The following is a 16,956-nucleotide window of genomic DNA, read 5'->3' as shown; positions in this document are numbered from 1 at the left end:
AGTACGTCTTCACAAGTTGTGGAGGTGGAGGTGGGGGGGGCCAAGACTTTAGCTCAGCACTTCAATCTCCTCTGGTCCAAACCGTCTCTTCCGAGTTCCTTTGCAAGGGCAACTTTGAATCAGGGATGGCTTAACGGTCTCTTTTGAATGACAATCTCTTTCAGATGAATTTTGTGTCATTTGGATGGAAATTATATTATCCCATCCTTGGGTGCCTCTCCAAAATGGCACCTGGGTATATGTAGAGGTTGGGGGGAGAAAGGCGGGGATCCACTGGCAGTCCCCGGGTCCATGCTGAGCCCTGCATTGGAAGGTCAATCTGGTTTGGTCTGGCCATGGACAAGTGTCTGCTATGGGGTGACTGCTATGGGGTCCCATCTGACCTTTAGACCACTGCTAGAAGCTGTGGGTCCAGCCATTTGACAGTGACCACAAAGGCCATGCATCTTGCAGCCCATCTGTCCCCACCCCAGACCTCCGCTGGCCCACTGGCCCCCTCAGCACCTCTAGGTTCTCCCCACATGCAGCATGTGGGAACTTCTGGGTCCCTGCACACCTCCCCCAGGCCATGCGGAGCCAGGAACCCTGCCTTAGGCTCATCTATCAGCTGCTTCCCTCTTGACCTCATATTGTGGACTGAACGTTTGTGTCCCCCCAAATTCATATATTGAAATCCTAACCCCCAGTGTGATGGTGTTAGGAGGTGAGGTCTTTGGGCAGTGTGATGTTGTGATTTATAATAAGGAATATGTATTTGGTCTTCGTCCCCTGTTTCTGGCACATAGCTCCCAAAACCACTGGAAATTTCCTGAGCAAAGAAAGTAATAAAGGTATCTTTTATCATGTCAGTGAGGTGACTTTTGGAAAGTACCTAGGTAACCTAAGGATGGGGTCTGTTTGCTGCTGCTGAGCTAACAAAATAAGGCTCTGAAGGAGAGCCTTTTGGCGGACCCAGTGTGAACCAGGTGCACACCACGCACCAGCCGAGTGCTCGCTCTGTTGCCTGACTGCGCAAGGACATCCCTGTGGGCTTCAGGCAAGGTGAGATGGAGAGGGAGGGTCTGTGGTGGGGGTGCCGGGAGGCTGCCAGTCTTGCCCGGTGGTCACTGAAGTCCCCCTTCCCAGGCGGGAAGCTGAATTCTGGGGAAGAAAAGGCAGAGAAAGGCTCAGAACAGAGGATTCTCCCTCTGCCCACCCCTGCTGCAGTCCCTGGAGAGTGGGCCTCGCTGCTACCCGACAGCATCAGCCAGGGAAGAAACACGGGATCTAGAGTCAGGCACCCACATGACCTGGCCCTGCTCATCACTGACCCGAGCAGTCACTGACCGCTGGGCCTTGATGGTCTGTGCCCACACAAGGGGATTAGGCACATCTTGTCTGATTACCAATAGATTAACTGGGCCGCCCAGTGAAGAGCTGCCGCCCTGCTCATCCCGGCTACTCTGAATTTGTGCCCCCCGCCCTGCCCCCCTTGGTTCTATAACGCAGCTCAGGTTGGGACAGCCTCTTCCCGTATCTGATTTCCTTCTCAGCACCGTCTGCACGGCTGCCTCTTCATGATCTCCGCAGGACGGAGTCGGCACGTCTGTCTGTAGAACCGTGAGGCAACACCAGGACTCTCACCTTGTCTGTCCAACTGCGGAACGTGCCCTCCCAACTGGCCATAACTGAATCACGGGAGAGACACAGACGCTACGAAGGCAGATATCTCCTCCAATAAATCTGGGGGAAGAGGGCATCCAAGTTTTGGTGCTGGAAAAACTAATTTGTAGAAACACAGATCTGTTTTGTGGACAGGAGTTTGGCAAACACCGTCCTGCAGGGGGCGCTGCCCACTCAGCGACCCATGCCCTCCTGGCGGGCGTGCAGCGGGGTGAGGGCTGTTTTGAGTCCAACTCAATCCGAAGTGTTTCAGGTGTTTTGTTGCATGTCTACTTACTAAAGTGTTTGCTGTGCTATAAGAGGCCCAGAGAGCCCAAGCAAATAACACCCTTTTTTAAAATTACAAGAAAATACATGTATCCTGCACCACACACAATCCTTTTAGAAATACGTCCAACCACTTCTTCAACAAGCCTCCTAAGCAAAGGTCAGGGTTTCTAGGCAGTGTTTTGTTTTGTTTTTTTTTGAGGAAGATTAACCCTGAGCTAACTACTGTAGTCCTCCTCTTTTTGCTGAGGAAGACTGGCCCTGAGCTAACATCCGTGCCAATCTTCCTCATGCCTACCACAGCATGGCCTGCCAAGCAGTGCCAGGTCCACACCCGGGATCCGAACCGGCGAATCCCAGGCTGCCAAGAAGCAGAACGTGTGCACTTAACCGCTGCGCCACTGGGCTGGCCCCTGGGCAGTTCTTTTTAGCCTTAGAAAATGTCCCGTTAATGGATAGTGGAGTCAAAGTTACTTAGGTGGTATTATTAATTTGATCTATAAATAGATGTATTTTTTTTCTATTCATATTCCATTTCAGGTTTGCTTTTTCTCTCTTTTTTGATTTAACTTTACTTTTTTTTTTTTTAGGAAGATTATCCCTGAGCTAACATCTGCCGCCAATCCTTTCTTTGCTGAGGAAGACTGCCCCTGAGCTAACATCTATGCCCATCTTCCCCTACTTTATATACGGTATGCCTGCCACAGCATGGCTTGCCAAGAGGTGCCATGTCTGCACCCAGGATCCGAACCGGTGAACCCTGGGCCACCGAAGTGGAATGTGTGAACTTAACCACTGCGCCACTGGGCCAGCCCCTAATTTTACTTTTTGAATACATAAAATATTTTCATGATTTGAAAGTCAAAACTATATAAAAAGGTGAAATCAGAGAAGTCTACTGCTCTGAAGACTAATTCCGGCGTGTGAGTTTTTTCCCAGCATCAAGCAATTCTCTGACCCCAGCTGGGTGTCCTACAACCAACTCAGTTCTGACACTGTCTACCTGGAGGTAGTGTCAGATCCCACAGGGGCTTAGTCCTACAAGACTGCCCCTTCCCCCAACTCAGATGCCAATCACAAGTCCATGTTCTCATCCCTGTGATGCGGGCTCAGCGAGCCAAAGAGTTGAAAGATTTCTTAGACTCTCAAGGTCTGGCAGTAGTGCTCTTTTATTCAGAGAATAGCATGGAGTAGCATGGGGACAGGACCCATGGGCAGTAAGAGCTGCAATGGGTTGAGGGTAGGGCTAAATTTATAAGGCATAGGTATGTGAGTTATCTCTTTACAAGACAAAGGAAAAATCATGTTAAAAAAAGTCATTAAAATGGTATCAGTGCAGGTGGGGTCTGGTTATCGGGTGGTCCTATAACGTTGCATAGGAATCAGGTCGGATTAAGTCAGGATGTCCTCTGCTTCCCAGAGGATGATATAGATCGGTGTGTAGGACAGGACGCCTTGGGCCTTTCTCCCATCATAAAATGCCCCCTGAACCCATTTGGCCCCGAAATCCTTTGGGGATATGGACGATGGTCAGTCTTCTGTAACTACTTCCGGCTGCACAAGGTCGTAGAGCCGTCCCTAAATGGGGCCACAGGGGTACAAGGCAGGAAGTTCAGCAGATGAGAAGCTTGCGCCCGTGGAGTCCAAGGCTGACAAGGTATACAGATCCTCTGGAGACGAGAGAATCATTTGACGGGAAGTGGTCCAGGAAGTGAAACTTTGTTGACATGTGGAAGACAAACAATGAAATAGACAGCAAATTATAATAAGAAATACAAGCAAGATGATTAACCCAATGAATAAGGCTTTGACAATAGTCCCAAGACCTGGACCTGACCAGGAGTCCAACCAATGATTTAGGGATAGGGTGGGGTCAGATATGGATTTAACTTGGTGGCTCATATCAGATAGGAAGCCAGATATTTTGATGGTAGTCAGGAATATAGACACAACATTCGGTTTTTATAATGGCACAAGTGCCCCCCTGTGCTGCCGTCAAGACATCCAGTGCCATTCGGTTTGGAGGACTACCTTATGTATGTGGGATACCTCTAAATCGAGCAGCGAAAGGTTATGTTGTGTATCGTTTAATGCCTTCATGGTAAATTTGTTTAGGGCTTCCATGTGCCAGATGACACTTTCGATTCCTAATTGGGGAAGGAAAATTGAGGCAAGGTGACCACACCAGTGGAAGACAGAACAGGTCCAGCGTCGCTGTAGGTTGGGTAGGTTTGCAGGAGGAGACACAGTAAATGTAGTTCTACCTTGCATCCAGACGAAGCCTGGGGTGCATCGTCCAATCCATCCAGGTGGCAGCCAAGGCCATAAGTTGGAGCCACATAACCAGTGAGTGCCATTAGGGGCTAACCAACGTGTGCTGGGCCGTCTATCCCAGTCAGTCCCAAACCAATCAGTATTTCTTATGACATGATAAGAGAACTATGATATGAGAACATGTGTAATGGGGAATTTGTCCCATAGGTCAGATGCTATTAGGCCACGTATCACAGGTGTGATTGGTTTGTTCCCAACATAGAGTGGCCTTTTGACTGAGTTGACCACTAGTAGGAGTGAACCAAAGATATTTGTCCCAAATTTGAAATAGTCCATCCTGTGTGTATCCATAGGTTGGGGAGTTTACCTTAGGAACTTGTTGTTTATGACCCACCTGTGACAAGGCAAATTTAGTTAGTGTTTGGGCAGGAGAGTTGAAAGAAAAGGTTTGACTGTGGCCAGGGAACTCCCAGGTATCAGAGACAGATGGCCACAAGGAGACCTTATGATTAGTAACAGGTGAATCTTGTAGGGGAGAAGAGCTAGAATCTAACATCCATGAATGCGTACTATACCTTCTACTGAAACATCATTTTTCTCTCTAAAATCACCCTCATTTTTACAAAAGATAGACAAATTAAGATTAACTGGTCTTCAAAATAAGTGTAGTTTCAATAAAACTTGGTCCAATTATTTACATAAGTGCAGCACGAACAGCAATTGATCACATAGGCTCTTTTAAATCTACTTTGCTAGAATTTTTTTATGAGGAATCTCAGATCGAACTTTAAAGGCCTCTCAAAGCCAGAAAAGCCAAGCCAAGGACTTGCCATCAGATTTTGCCTGTAATACCTACAGATTTGGGTGGCTTCCTCTCTTTTTGAGATCCCCCAAAATATTTCGAGGTTCCTTGCACCCTCCAGATAAGTGAGCTTCCTTACTTACCAGGTAAGATTGCCTGAATCTCTGTAAACAACCAGGCCAATATTTCCAAGTGGCTTTATTCCAGAAGGTCCAATTTTTGTTCCTGAAAAGCTGTCTTGTCATATCTGAGCCTGTATGTTTCTCTCAAATATGACATTCCAGTCAAAGCCTTGGTAATATAGCCAATGTTTTCAAATGAGTCCTGTTACAAGGAGAACAGATTCTTATTGAACTCACACAAATAACTGTATTTCCACAAAATAACCATACTCACTCACAAAGAGTTTCCAAATACTAGAGGGATCAGGTAGGGAGAAAAAGATAAATGTTTCAGTTCTGTACACAATGGCATAATTTCACCAAATTGCTATAAGGCATAGTTAGCATAAGAGAAAAGAGAAGATTTCCTTGAATCTGAGAAAACAAAACATCAAAAAATCAACAATATTTCAAACAAAAGTCATAAAAATTATAATCATCTTCATCATCATCATCATCAGTCCTGTGTAATCAATTCTTGATCTTAATCTTCTGTCAGCAGTTTTATGAGGCCATCAGTTTCTCCATTAGAATTTTGCAATTTCTTACCCAGTTCAGTTTTACCATCCGAAAGTTTATCAGAAACCTGTATTCTAGAATCCTGTGTCAGAATCCTTTCCAGGAATTTCTCTGAAGATGAAACATATTTGCAAAAGCAAAAAGCATCAGAGTAAAACAGCAACTATCTGCAAATGACAAAAGACTCCAAAGGAAAATTGACAAAGAAACTTGGCTACTTCTGTGACATACAACACTGCTAGATAATAACTAAGATTATGGCTGACAAGCAGGACAGATAAAAATTTTAGGAATATTACATAATTTTAAAACATTTACATCAATAGCATTCACCCACATAATACCACCCAAGGAAGTTTATCATTACTTATTTGACAATGCTTCCCAAGTAATTTATCATACCAAATAAGCCTAATAAGTTTAGTATTTTCCTCCTTATAGGAAGAGAGAGCAAATTTCTTTGAGAAGTCTCAGAGGCCCTCTGAAAATCCTCAGAGAAATCTTCTCCCTGCTACTAGGTCAAATAAAAGCCGTCATTCAGGATTTGACTATTTTTTGAGAGAGAAGCTTGTCAAAAACATCAAAAGATTTTAAGACACTTGTTCAAATAGGAAACAATGCTTACTGTGAAACAATGCTCAGGTATCTATTCAAACTGACAACAGAAACATTCCAGAGCGGTTAAAACAGTCAAAACATCTTTCTTTCTGAACATAGGAAATTGTTTTAGCAACACAGATTTTCTGTCTTTTAGGTAGAGCTAGAGCAAGAAAATTATCCTTTCAGAGAAAACCAAATTTTAATTTTTGCACTAGCTTATTTTTAACATTAAAACGCATTTACTTAATTGTATTTACTTTAATCTTAGTCTACTTGACCAGCATAAAACTCCTTTCTGAATTTCTCGTTCACAAACCTTCTACAACTTCCTTTTATGTTCAGAATTTGTCCCATGCTTTCATTCTTCTCTTCTAGGACCTGAGGACAAATTTATCTTTCTTAACCCAACAAAAATACTTCCATTCTTTATACCCTCTTTACTGAAAATATACATTTTAAGTTCCTTGTATACAAAGCTGTTTTCCATTTTAATTTCCAGTAGCTTTAATTACATATATTGAGAATTTTTAACCCTTAAGAGACACTATAAAAACTAAGCAACTATAAATTGCCTTTTTTATCACAATTCTAAACACTTTTCATAATTTCTAGGAAACATGCTACTTCACAGTAATAAAACACAGGCATGTTTGCTAATAGACCAAGACATCCTTTAGCCTCTCTGCAATAAGAAGCCAAAGGGATAAATTAGACAGGTGCAGCAATAACGTTTCAGTGTTCCATCCTATTCAAAAATGACCCAGATACTCAACAGATTTTTATCATTTAACTTAACTTGGCAAAACTCAAGATTGTTACCAAAAAGAATTTGGAAGCTGGTTTTTTCTCAAGTATACAGCCCATAAAACTTAATTATTGTACCCAAAAACTCTTACCCATTTTCATCTGTCTAAATCATTTGTTTCCAACAATTGTGTTCAGATTACCCATGAAATCCTCGTGAAACACTGGACAAAACTAGCTATCATTTAAAGCTATTATTTTGCTGATGAATTTCTAACAGACAGCATGAGCTTATGTGATTAGTAAACCCAGGCTGTATGTCTGCATCATATCTAAATACTGACAGCTCTGAAGACATGCCTGTTTCAATCAAACCAACAAATTTAAACAAGCTTTCTTTTACCAGAAGTTAATCTTTATCATGTTAACTTAAAAGACATTGGGTTAATTTCCACTACACCTATAATTTATGCAAGCACTTACTTTAAGACAATTAAACAGAGCTCTTAATTTTGGCCATACCATCCGGAGGTAAAATACCACACAATATAACATATATAGACACACATACACTGAATCTCCACAGCTACTGTTTTAAAAATTACTGCTAAAGCTCACCAGTTATGAATCCAAACTTTCTTTTGAGCCTTTTTACTAATATTTGTGGAGAAGACATTTAAGATGCTAGATTTTTTGGCAAGGGCACACTTATGGCCGTTTTTTTCCTTTTTTTTCTTCAGTCTTAGGAATTAGTGATGGGCTAGGTGGTCCCCAGAGGATTTGCAAGCTCTTTGAGATGAGGGAAATGGGTGGAAGCTGAACACCTCTAGAGCTGCTTTCCAGCCTTACAAGGATTTTCCAAGGACAGTTGCTCTTGATTTCTCAGAAACTGGGTCGTAACTCAGATGACATTATAGGTTGATCTACCTGTCTGGCTATCGGGTGGTCCTATAACTTTGCGTAGGAATCAGGTCGGATCAGGTCAGGACGCCCTAGGCTTCCCGGAGCATGATATGGATCCGCATGCAGGGCAGGACGCCTTGGGCTTCTCTCCCTGGGGCAGCCCGGATCCGCATCACCTGCTTCTGACCCATTAGCTATAACTCAGAGGTTCCCGGAACCCCCTCCTTGCGTTCGATTAACCTGCCAGAGCAGCTCACAGAACTCAGAGAAACATTTTACTTACTAGATCACCAGTTTATTAGAAAAGGATATAACTCAGGAACAGCCCGATGGAAGAGATTTATAGGGCAAGGTACGGGGAAAGGGCATGAAGATTTCCGGTTCTCTCCAAGCACCGCTCTCCCGGAAACCCCACATGTTCACCAACCAGGAAGCTCTCCAAACTCCATCCTTTCGGGTTTTGATGGCGGTCTCAGTACATAGACATGATTGATTAAATCACTGGCCACTGGGGACAGATTCATCCTCCAGCCCTGTCACCTCCCCTGAGGTCAGGGAGTGGGACTGGAAGTTCCAACCCTCTAATCACACAGCTGATTCCTCCAGCAACCAGCCCCCACCCTTAGGTGGTCCAAAACTCACGTCATTAACATAACAGAAGACACCTTGAACTCTCTTATCACTTAGGAAATTCCAAGGGTTTTAGGAGCTCTGTGCCAGGAACAGAGACAAAATATGTATTTCTTTCTTTTTTTTCCTGAGGAAGCTTGGCCCTGAGCTAACATCTGTGCCAATCTTCTTCCACCTTGTACGTGGGACACCACCACAGCATGGCTGACAAGTGGTGTAGGTCTGCACCTGGGATCTGAACCTGTGAACACAGGCTGCTGAAGCAGAGTACGCTGAACTTCACCACTACCCCACAGGGCCGGCCCAAGACCACATATATATTTCTTATTATAAATCATAATATCACAGCTCCCTTTCCCATCTGAGAAGAACATTTACGGCAGCTGCCTCCAGGGCCCCCCACGCCCACTGCTCCAGCCTCCACGCTGTCCCTCTGGGACAGAGAGCTCAACCGTCCAGATTCCTGTCAGGGCATCGGGTGGCCCAGAGCAGGCTGGGCCCCTAGAGGTCATCCAACATGCCTCTCCATCTCACATACAGAAACTGGATGTCAGACTTCTGGTCATGTGGGCAGGACCCAACCCAGGCCTTGAGTCCACTCCATCCAGAAACAGGAAGGTCTCTCGGGCCGGAGCCCGGGGAGGAGGCACTGATGAGGATTTTTAGGCTGCTTAATTTTAAAACAGTTTATGATGAGGACTTTTAGGCTGGTTACTTTTAAAACTACAGATGAGAAGCAAGCTCCAAGGAGTGGAATTTGCTTGCTTGTCCCTTTGTTGGGAAAGATTTACATTTCTAAGGGAAACCTCTATCTGTAAAGATGCCTCCCTCTCTGTGCCAGGAAGAAGGGGGATGGCCTTATCTCTAGAAACTCTTAATGCCAGAGGCAAGAATTTAAGTTGGTTGCTGTCTGGCAATCTCATGTAACTGATTTAGGGTGGTGGCTTCTAACCTTTCTAACCTTTACTTAATCCGATTTGAATCTTGTCTAAAAGTCATGGGATCACCCAACGACCAGACCCCACCTGCACTGATACCATTTTAACTTTTTTTCATGTTCTTTCCTTTGTCTTCGTAAAGAGATGACTCACATACCTATGCCTTAAATTTAGCCCTAACCCTCAACTCGGGGCAGCAGCAGCAGCTCTGCCTGCCCGTGGGTCCTGTCCCCATGCCAGCGGGGGCAGCAGAAGCGGCAGCAGAAGCTCTGACTGCCCATGGGTCCTGTCCCCATGCTATTCTATACTATTCTCTAAATAAAAGAGCACTACTGCCAGATCTTAAGAATCTAAGAAATCTTTCTTTCGACTCCTCGGCTCACCGACCCCGCATCAGCGCCACCTTCATCTGGCTGCTGCTACCAACCACGCAGCACGGGCAGCATGTTTTCACCCAAATCCTCTCACAACACTGAGAGATACTTCACCAAGGAGGACACAGAGGCATGGGAGGGTTAAAAGACCCAACTGGTCTCACCCAAAGCCCTTGCTCTTCACGCTGCAACACAAAAAACATCCTCCCCTGCCGCTCCCGCCACTCCGCTTCATCCCGAGTCCCGGCTCCCACCAGCGGCAGCAGCATCTTTCAGGCTGCCGGCTGGCAGTGCGGGACCCACCTCCCACTCTGCCTCCTGCTTCACCCTGGCGTCCGGTCTGCACCGCAGAATCCAGCCCTCGAGGGCTGGAAGGAACCGCCAGGGCATGCAGTTCAGCTGCCCACGCAACATTAGGGCTTCCTCTGAGCGGTGGTGGGGAAGCTGCTGCCCAGGCTCAGCCTCAGCACGGCCCCCACCCCTGTGCCAGGGAGCTCACCACTTCCTGACACTGCCTGCTACATCTTGAAATAGTTAGGATGGTCACAACTCTGCCTTAGGTCGAGCTGAAATCTGCCTCCTTGTTGCCTCCCTTCCCAGCCCCGCCTCGACATTTTCACTGGTCCTAGTTTTTTCTTGTGGCTTCACAGAACAGACCTGCCCCCTCCTCCATCTTAGCCCTTTGAAAGTGAAGGCTATGATCATGCCTCCGGAGAGTAAATATCCCCCACGGCTCCAGCTGGTCTGCATGCGACATGACTCTAAGTCACTCACCAGTCTGCCCCTCCTCCAAACATGCTCCAGTTTATCCAAATCAGGTGTTGAAAAACTCTGCCTATGGGGGCCAAGGAAGTGCCATGAGTGAGTGAGGTGGATGGTAGGGAGTGGCAGGGACTGCGGCAAAGAGAGGAGTATGTGCCCTATTATTGCAAACAGCCATTTTAGTTTCAGCCAATTGTTGCCACGCAGAAGTCAGGCCCCAGGATTGCCAGATCTCTCATTTTCCAGCAGAAACAGGAGTTTTGTATTTGTATTTGAAATGTCTTGATTTTTTAAGTCAGCAATTAATTTTAAAAAAGCACACCATATAAGTCAACACTGTGCAGCTGAACATACACCTATGGGCACCATATGCCACCTCCAGTCAACAGGTTTCTGAAGACGTGACACCTAGAAGTGAACGGACACTCGAAGGTGGTCCTGACCTGCCCATCCTTCCTTCCTCAGGAAAACCTACGCCCTCCCTCCCGATGTGCTACTTCGGGTCTTCACCATCTCCCACCAGGCACAGGCCTGCAGTGTCCTGACAGCCAGCTGTCTCTCTGTCCAGACCTCCTCCTCACCACTGCCCAGTGCACCCCCACCCCCGAGCCCCTGCCCTAGGACCTTGTGTGCTCAGACCTCAATCAGCTGGGTCTGGCTCCTTGTGGAAAGCAGGCAGGCCGTAGCCAGCCTCGGCTAACACACCCCCTGGGCCTCTCCCCCTGGTCTGATAGAACTGGGGCCCCTCCTTCCTGCCCGTCCCTCTACCCTTTGATCCTCCCTCCAGGAACCCCTTCCTCCTCCCATACACCCCTCAGCCCAGCTGGCTTAAGACCTCTCCGAGGTGCCCCCCCCGGGAGTGTCAGCCTGCAGTGGTTTCTGCCCCTTATACTTTGCCAATACCACATCTGTAAAATGGGGAGAAGACAGACCAACCTCAAAGGGCGTTTGAGGAATAAATGAGGTGACTCGTATCCAGTGCTCAGAGCAGCACCTGGCACACATGACATGCTCAGTGCACACGAGCACTGACTATTCCTGCCCGCTCGGCGCTGAAGCCACATGCTGCCTGGTGCTCTCTCACATGTACTAATCACACCCTTCCAGCTACGTGACGACACAGAAAGGGCCGTGGACATGAAGACCGGCAGACCTGGGTCTGAATTCCATCCCTCCCAGGTTCTACCCTGGTGATGTCACACAACCTCTTTTGGCCTCTGTCTCCATGCCTGTAACACGGGGCTAATGGTCCCCACTTCTCAGCGTCGTGATCAGGATCAAATGAGGCAACGTCTGCAAAGGCTCTAAGTAAACTGGAAGAAAAGCTGTAAGCACAGCAGGATTCTAGAGGAGGCCATTCCAGGCCAGCCACCACACTGCTGGAGTCAAGGGCAGGCACCTCTGTCCTTGAGCAGACCTAGAATGTTCTTTTGTTGAATGTTCAACAAATAGTTTTTGAGCAGCTACTCTGGGCCAGACATCGTGCAGAGCTACTGCAAAGATGAAGGCCCAGCCTCGAAGGAAAGGTGGGAAAGTGGTTTGCAAGGCGCATCTAAACCTCCCACAGCCGGCTCCTCCACGCAGACCCTCTCCCGGGACCTGGTATCCCCCTGCCTCCTGGCTTCCCTTCCCAGACTCTGCTCATTCCAGTCAGTCCTCTCACTCTTGCCTGAATGACCTTCCTGCCACATATTCATTCATTCATTCACTCATTCACGCATTACACAATTATTTATTCAGTAGTTACTAGGTGTTCTAAAAACAAAACAGACCAGAATCCCTGCTCCTTATGGGTTTTACGTTCTAGTAAGTCATTACGCAACTTCTTTGCTTTACAAACTCCACTGGTTTCCAATTACTTATGCTAGAGTGGAAAGTCTTGAGCTGGGCCTTGGGGACAGTTCACAATCCAGCTCTACTCCCTCATGCCTCATTTCCCAGGAAGGAGGTCTCCCCCACTATAGATGGGCCAGGCCACACAGGCTGCCTTTGCTTGGGTGGTTTCCCCAGGGTGGGGAACACCTCTGCCAAGTCAGAGGCAGCTGGACGTGTCCTCGGTCGGGGAACCTGTTCTCAGCCCTGCCGCAGCCAGGTCAGCGGCCTCTCCTGCCCGTGAGCTCTGCCACACTCACCTGGGAGCTCCCAAAGGTCATTTTCCTTGTTGTTTCCCCAGCATCTACATAGCGACCCTCAGCCATGGGAATCTGTGTGTGTCTGTTGCAAAAGCAGCTGGTAAAAGATACAAATGGTTTTGTGGATGGCCAGAGAGGAGAAGCAGAGAGCACCTTCCAAAGGGGCAGTGACAAAGAGCGTCTAGTGGAGGATGTCCATGTGGCCTGGGTGTGGAGGAAGGAGCAGGATGTGACACAGGGAGGAGAAATCACCTACTGGGCAGAAGGGCCAACGGGTGCAGGAACAGAAGCATGGGACACGCTAAGGAGCCATCCAGGGTTCCATGGGCCAGAGAGAAAGGTGAGAAAAGGAACAGACTAGAGAACGAAGGTGGGAGAGAGGAGATATCCTCTGAGTGGGAAACGGCTTGAATGTCAAGCTGGGGAATCTGACCTCAGCAGGTCAGAGGTCAGAGCTCAGGTGGGACGAGGGCAGGTTACGGAGTCGAAGGAGGCCCAAGGGACCCGGGAGGAGTGGTGACTAGGGCTTTCTACAAAGGAGAGGCACTCTTAGCTCCCAGTGATGGAGCCAAGGTGGATAACTGGGCTCAAGGCTGCCACAGCTTCACATTTTTTAACAGAGAAGCCAGAAATCCAGTCTTCATAGTGAAGTTTCGTGATTGAGAACACCACCACCACCAAACAAAGCACGTTCACCGGTCCACAGCCAGCAGTCCGAAGTGATTGGAATGTGCCCTGGCTCAATCACACTGGGGCTGGTATGGGAAATGGCCAGAGTGGGGGCAGCTGGGCCTCTGAGGGGGGCTGCACTTGTCCAGGTAGGGCAGGGAGAGGGGTAAGGGTGTCAGACAAAATAAAGAAACACAGTTAAATTTGAATTTCAGATAAAGATTTTATTTTCATATAAAAAATAATTAGTTTTTTTAAGTTCCACTTTACCCAGGCATTCTGTAATTTTACTTGCTAAATCTGGCCAACCTAGAGAGGGGTCCTATGGCCGTTGGAACACAGATCACTTGACAAAAAACTGAACAGTGGGAGTGGGGGCAGTGTGGGACATCTGGGGTGGGACACAGGCAGGGCAGCAGCACCTGGCTGGGGTACCTGGTAAAGACAGTTCAGCCCTATAAACCCAAACCAGTGCTGCCATCCTGGAGAAAAGAGCCAGGCTGACTTCCAGAGCCTGCACCCCTGCTTCCTTGCCCCAGGCCATTCTCTGCACGGTGACCCTCAGGCTGGGCTCAGGAACAATGAGAAGACCCGGGGAGGAAGAGTGGGACCCCTCCTTTCCCGGGGCCTCTTCCCGCAGCACAGCCAAGCACTCCCTGCCGCTGTCGCTCCATCCTCTGCCCCTCTCAGGAGAGCACACGTTCGCGTCACTCTCCAGACCGCATGGCAGTACGCGCACACCGGGGCCCAGACCTGGCTGGACCGGGAGGGCGGGCGCGCGGGCTGCGGCCTGCGGCGGGAGTCCGCGCCGGGTTTTCTTCTCCCTCTCTGCGGGCTTGAGGCTCCTCACCCTCCGGACCTGCCTTCACATCTGGCAGTCCCTGAAGCCCTGACTGGAGCCCTGTTCTCTCTCCTGACAACCTCATCCTCCTCTGGGGCTTCGGTGACCATCCATACGCTGAGGACTAGCAGGGCATTTTTCACCCTGCCCGTCTAAACCCCAAAGGTATTCGGACCTGCTGTACTGTGTGTCCTCTCCAGCCACACCCCCCCATCTCTCCCACCCTCCCTCTTTCTCTCCTCTTCTCCCATTTTCTTTCCCTCTCTCCCCATTTCCTGGTGTTCCTCAACTATTCTTCTCTCTCTTCATTCCTGTCTTGTTCACAAAACTGCTCAAAAATATCTCCTGGATTCCCTAAGAAACACAAAGTATCACTCTTAGGCCCGGCAACACAAAATAAAACAGCCAGCAGCTGACCCTGCACACAGTAAAACCGATGATTGACTTCAAAACATTGGAAAAATCACATCTTCTTGACATAACTTAGACGTGCAAAACCTGATCCAGGAGATTAGACTTGGTGAAAATAATAGTCGCAAAAGGAAATGCAAACTGACAAGAAAACGATTTTGTTTAAAGATTAGACTGAATAAAATCAGATTGAAAGTAAGTGATATCCATGAAAACAATTTTGGCAAAATAAAATTTAAATGCAAAAAATAAGAAATGGTTTCACTGTGTTATATTTAAATTTCTTATCAAGAAATTAATTTGCTTTAATAAATTTAATTTAAAAAATGCTTCACTGACCCAAGAAAAAAATCATTAGTGCTGGCAAAAATTCTAATTAAAATAGTCCCATTCAAGAAAACCACAGCGTCAAAATGCTCCCTACATGTTGAAAACTTGCAATTTTATATATCTCTGCCTGAACTCCAGGCTCAAACATGCAACTGCCCGTGGAACATTCTCCCTCGGGACATCCCAAAGCCAAGCTGCTGATCTTCTCTCACTAAATTGTTTTTCCTCACACACGTCTGCCTCCAAGACTGGGACCATCACCCATTTGGTTACTCACGCCAAAAACTCGAGGCATGCTCCACTCCCATGTCCCTCCTCGCCCAAACACAATAACCCAACATCCAGAGTGTCTCTCAAACTCTGTCCTCTCTCCAGCTCTGCCTCCAGCGCCCGCATCCAGTCTCACAGCTCTCCCACGTGGACTGACATAACTGTCTCCCTGAAACCACCCGTGCACCCTCTGGTCCAGACTCCACACTGACAGCTTTATAGCTGAAAAAGCCGAGCCAGGACCCCTCCCCTAGGAAAGGGAGTCTAACCACTTTGGACAAAATCTGTTGAAGATAGCTAGAAGAGCTGGTCAGATGTTATAAAATTCACACACACACTCTTAAAAGCGTCAAAGAGCTAACAAGATAGAGGGGAATTGCTGTGCCGAGGTCCAGGAGAGGACTGGATCCCAAAGAACTGACCATGATACTCGAGGCTGTGGTTGCCCCGGAAGCTTTTGCCAGTTGGAAAGGTGTGGCTAAGAGGCCAAGCTCACTTCTAGTGGCCTTGCAGGGCTGGAAACAAAACTCAGAGTTGGGAGCCTGCCAAGGGTCACAGACTGATAAACCGCCCCCCAACACTGGGCTCAGCCTCCAAAAGACTATATCCAGAAGTAAAGGTGAACAGAAGGCAAACCGGCCCTTCCCTGCATGGCAGTCCAGCTCTGAGTCATGCCGGTGCCCCAGAAAACACGCTGCCCTAAATGTGAACCAACATGAGCTCAGTGTGCTCATCCCTCCAGGCACCTGGCCAAAGCAACAGGAAATCCTCTTTGGTGAACGACAAAGTCGCCCCATTTCAAATTATCTCTACAATTAATTTCAAAAACACAGTATTCAACATACAAAAATAACCAGACACACGAGGAAGCAAGATTCCTTGAGCTAAAATCATCAGAAATAATAGTCAACAGAAATAGAGCTAGAGGAATTACAGACTGCAAAATAAATTATTACAGTTACCATGTTCAAGAAATTAAATACCGAAATTGAAAATTTCAGCAGGGAGCTGGAAACTATAAAATTACATAGCATATGAAAACAAAGAATAAATGGACACTAAAAACTAAAATTATAAACTCAATGGACGGGCTTCCCAGCAGATTTGACATGACTGAAGAATGAATTAGAGACCTAGGATACTGGTCAGAAGTACAATCCAGAAAAAAAGTCTGGAGGGACAAATGGACAGAAAATACTGAAGAAAAGGTTACAGATACAGAAGTTACAAGGAGAAGATCTTATGTATGTTTAATTGCAGTCCCAGAAGAGAAGAGAGAGAGACAGAAACAGAAGCAATATTTGAAAAGATGATAGTTGAGAATTTTCCAGAATACATGGAAGAAATCTATAGGTTTGAGAACTCAAATGGATCCCAAGCAGGATATATAAAAAGAAATCCACACCTCGACCCGTCATGGTGAAAACATAGACAACCAAAGACAAACAAAAACGGTAAAAGCATCCAGAGGAAAATGACAGATAACAGTGCTAGTTATTTACCTCGTGTCTCTCAGGTCACAGCCCACCCTTCGACTAGCTGCGGGGTGACGCTGGGGCTAGAGTCTGCTGAGTACATCTCCCAGGCCTCACGCCAGCTGACTTCCTGTTAGGTTCTGCAGGACTAAAGGGAGATTAGCAGGCAGGGGAAGGGGATTCCTTCCTGTC

At 47.1% G+C, this 16,956-nt stretch overlaps 1 long non-coding RNA gene across 1 annotated transcript in view; it reads right to left on the bottom strand.

Annotated features, from left to right (window-relative positions):
• Positions 1-3,080: 3,080 nt before the first annotated feature.
• The window catches only part of LOC139075241 (uncharacterized), a 22,683-nt gene continuing 8,807 nt past the window's right edge, over positions 3,081-16,956 (bottom strand). The window contains exons 2-3 of the long non-coding RNA XR_011525408.1: positions 5,149-5,329; positions 3,081-3,646 (exon numbers count right to left, since the gene is read on the bottom strand). This is a non-coding gene — a long non-coding RNA (uncharacterized lncRNA). The remainder of the gene's footprint in view (positions 3,647-5,148; positions 5,330-16,956) is intronic.

This window comes from Equus przewalskii, chromosome 13 (genome assembly GCF_037783145.1).
Source record: "Equus przewalskii isolate Varuska chromosome 13, EquPr2, whole genome shotgun sequence".
Classification (NCBI taxonomy): Eukaryota; Metazoa; Chordata; class Mammalia; order Perissodactyla; family Equidae; genus Equus; species Equus przewalskii.
This window is presented reverse-complemented; position numbering and strand designations above follow the sequence as displayed.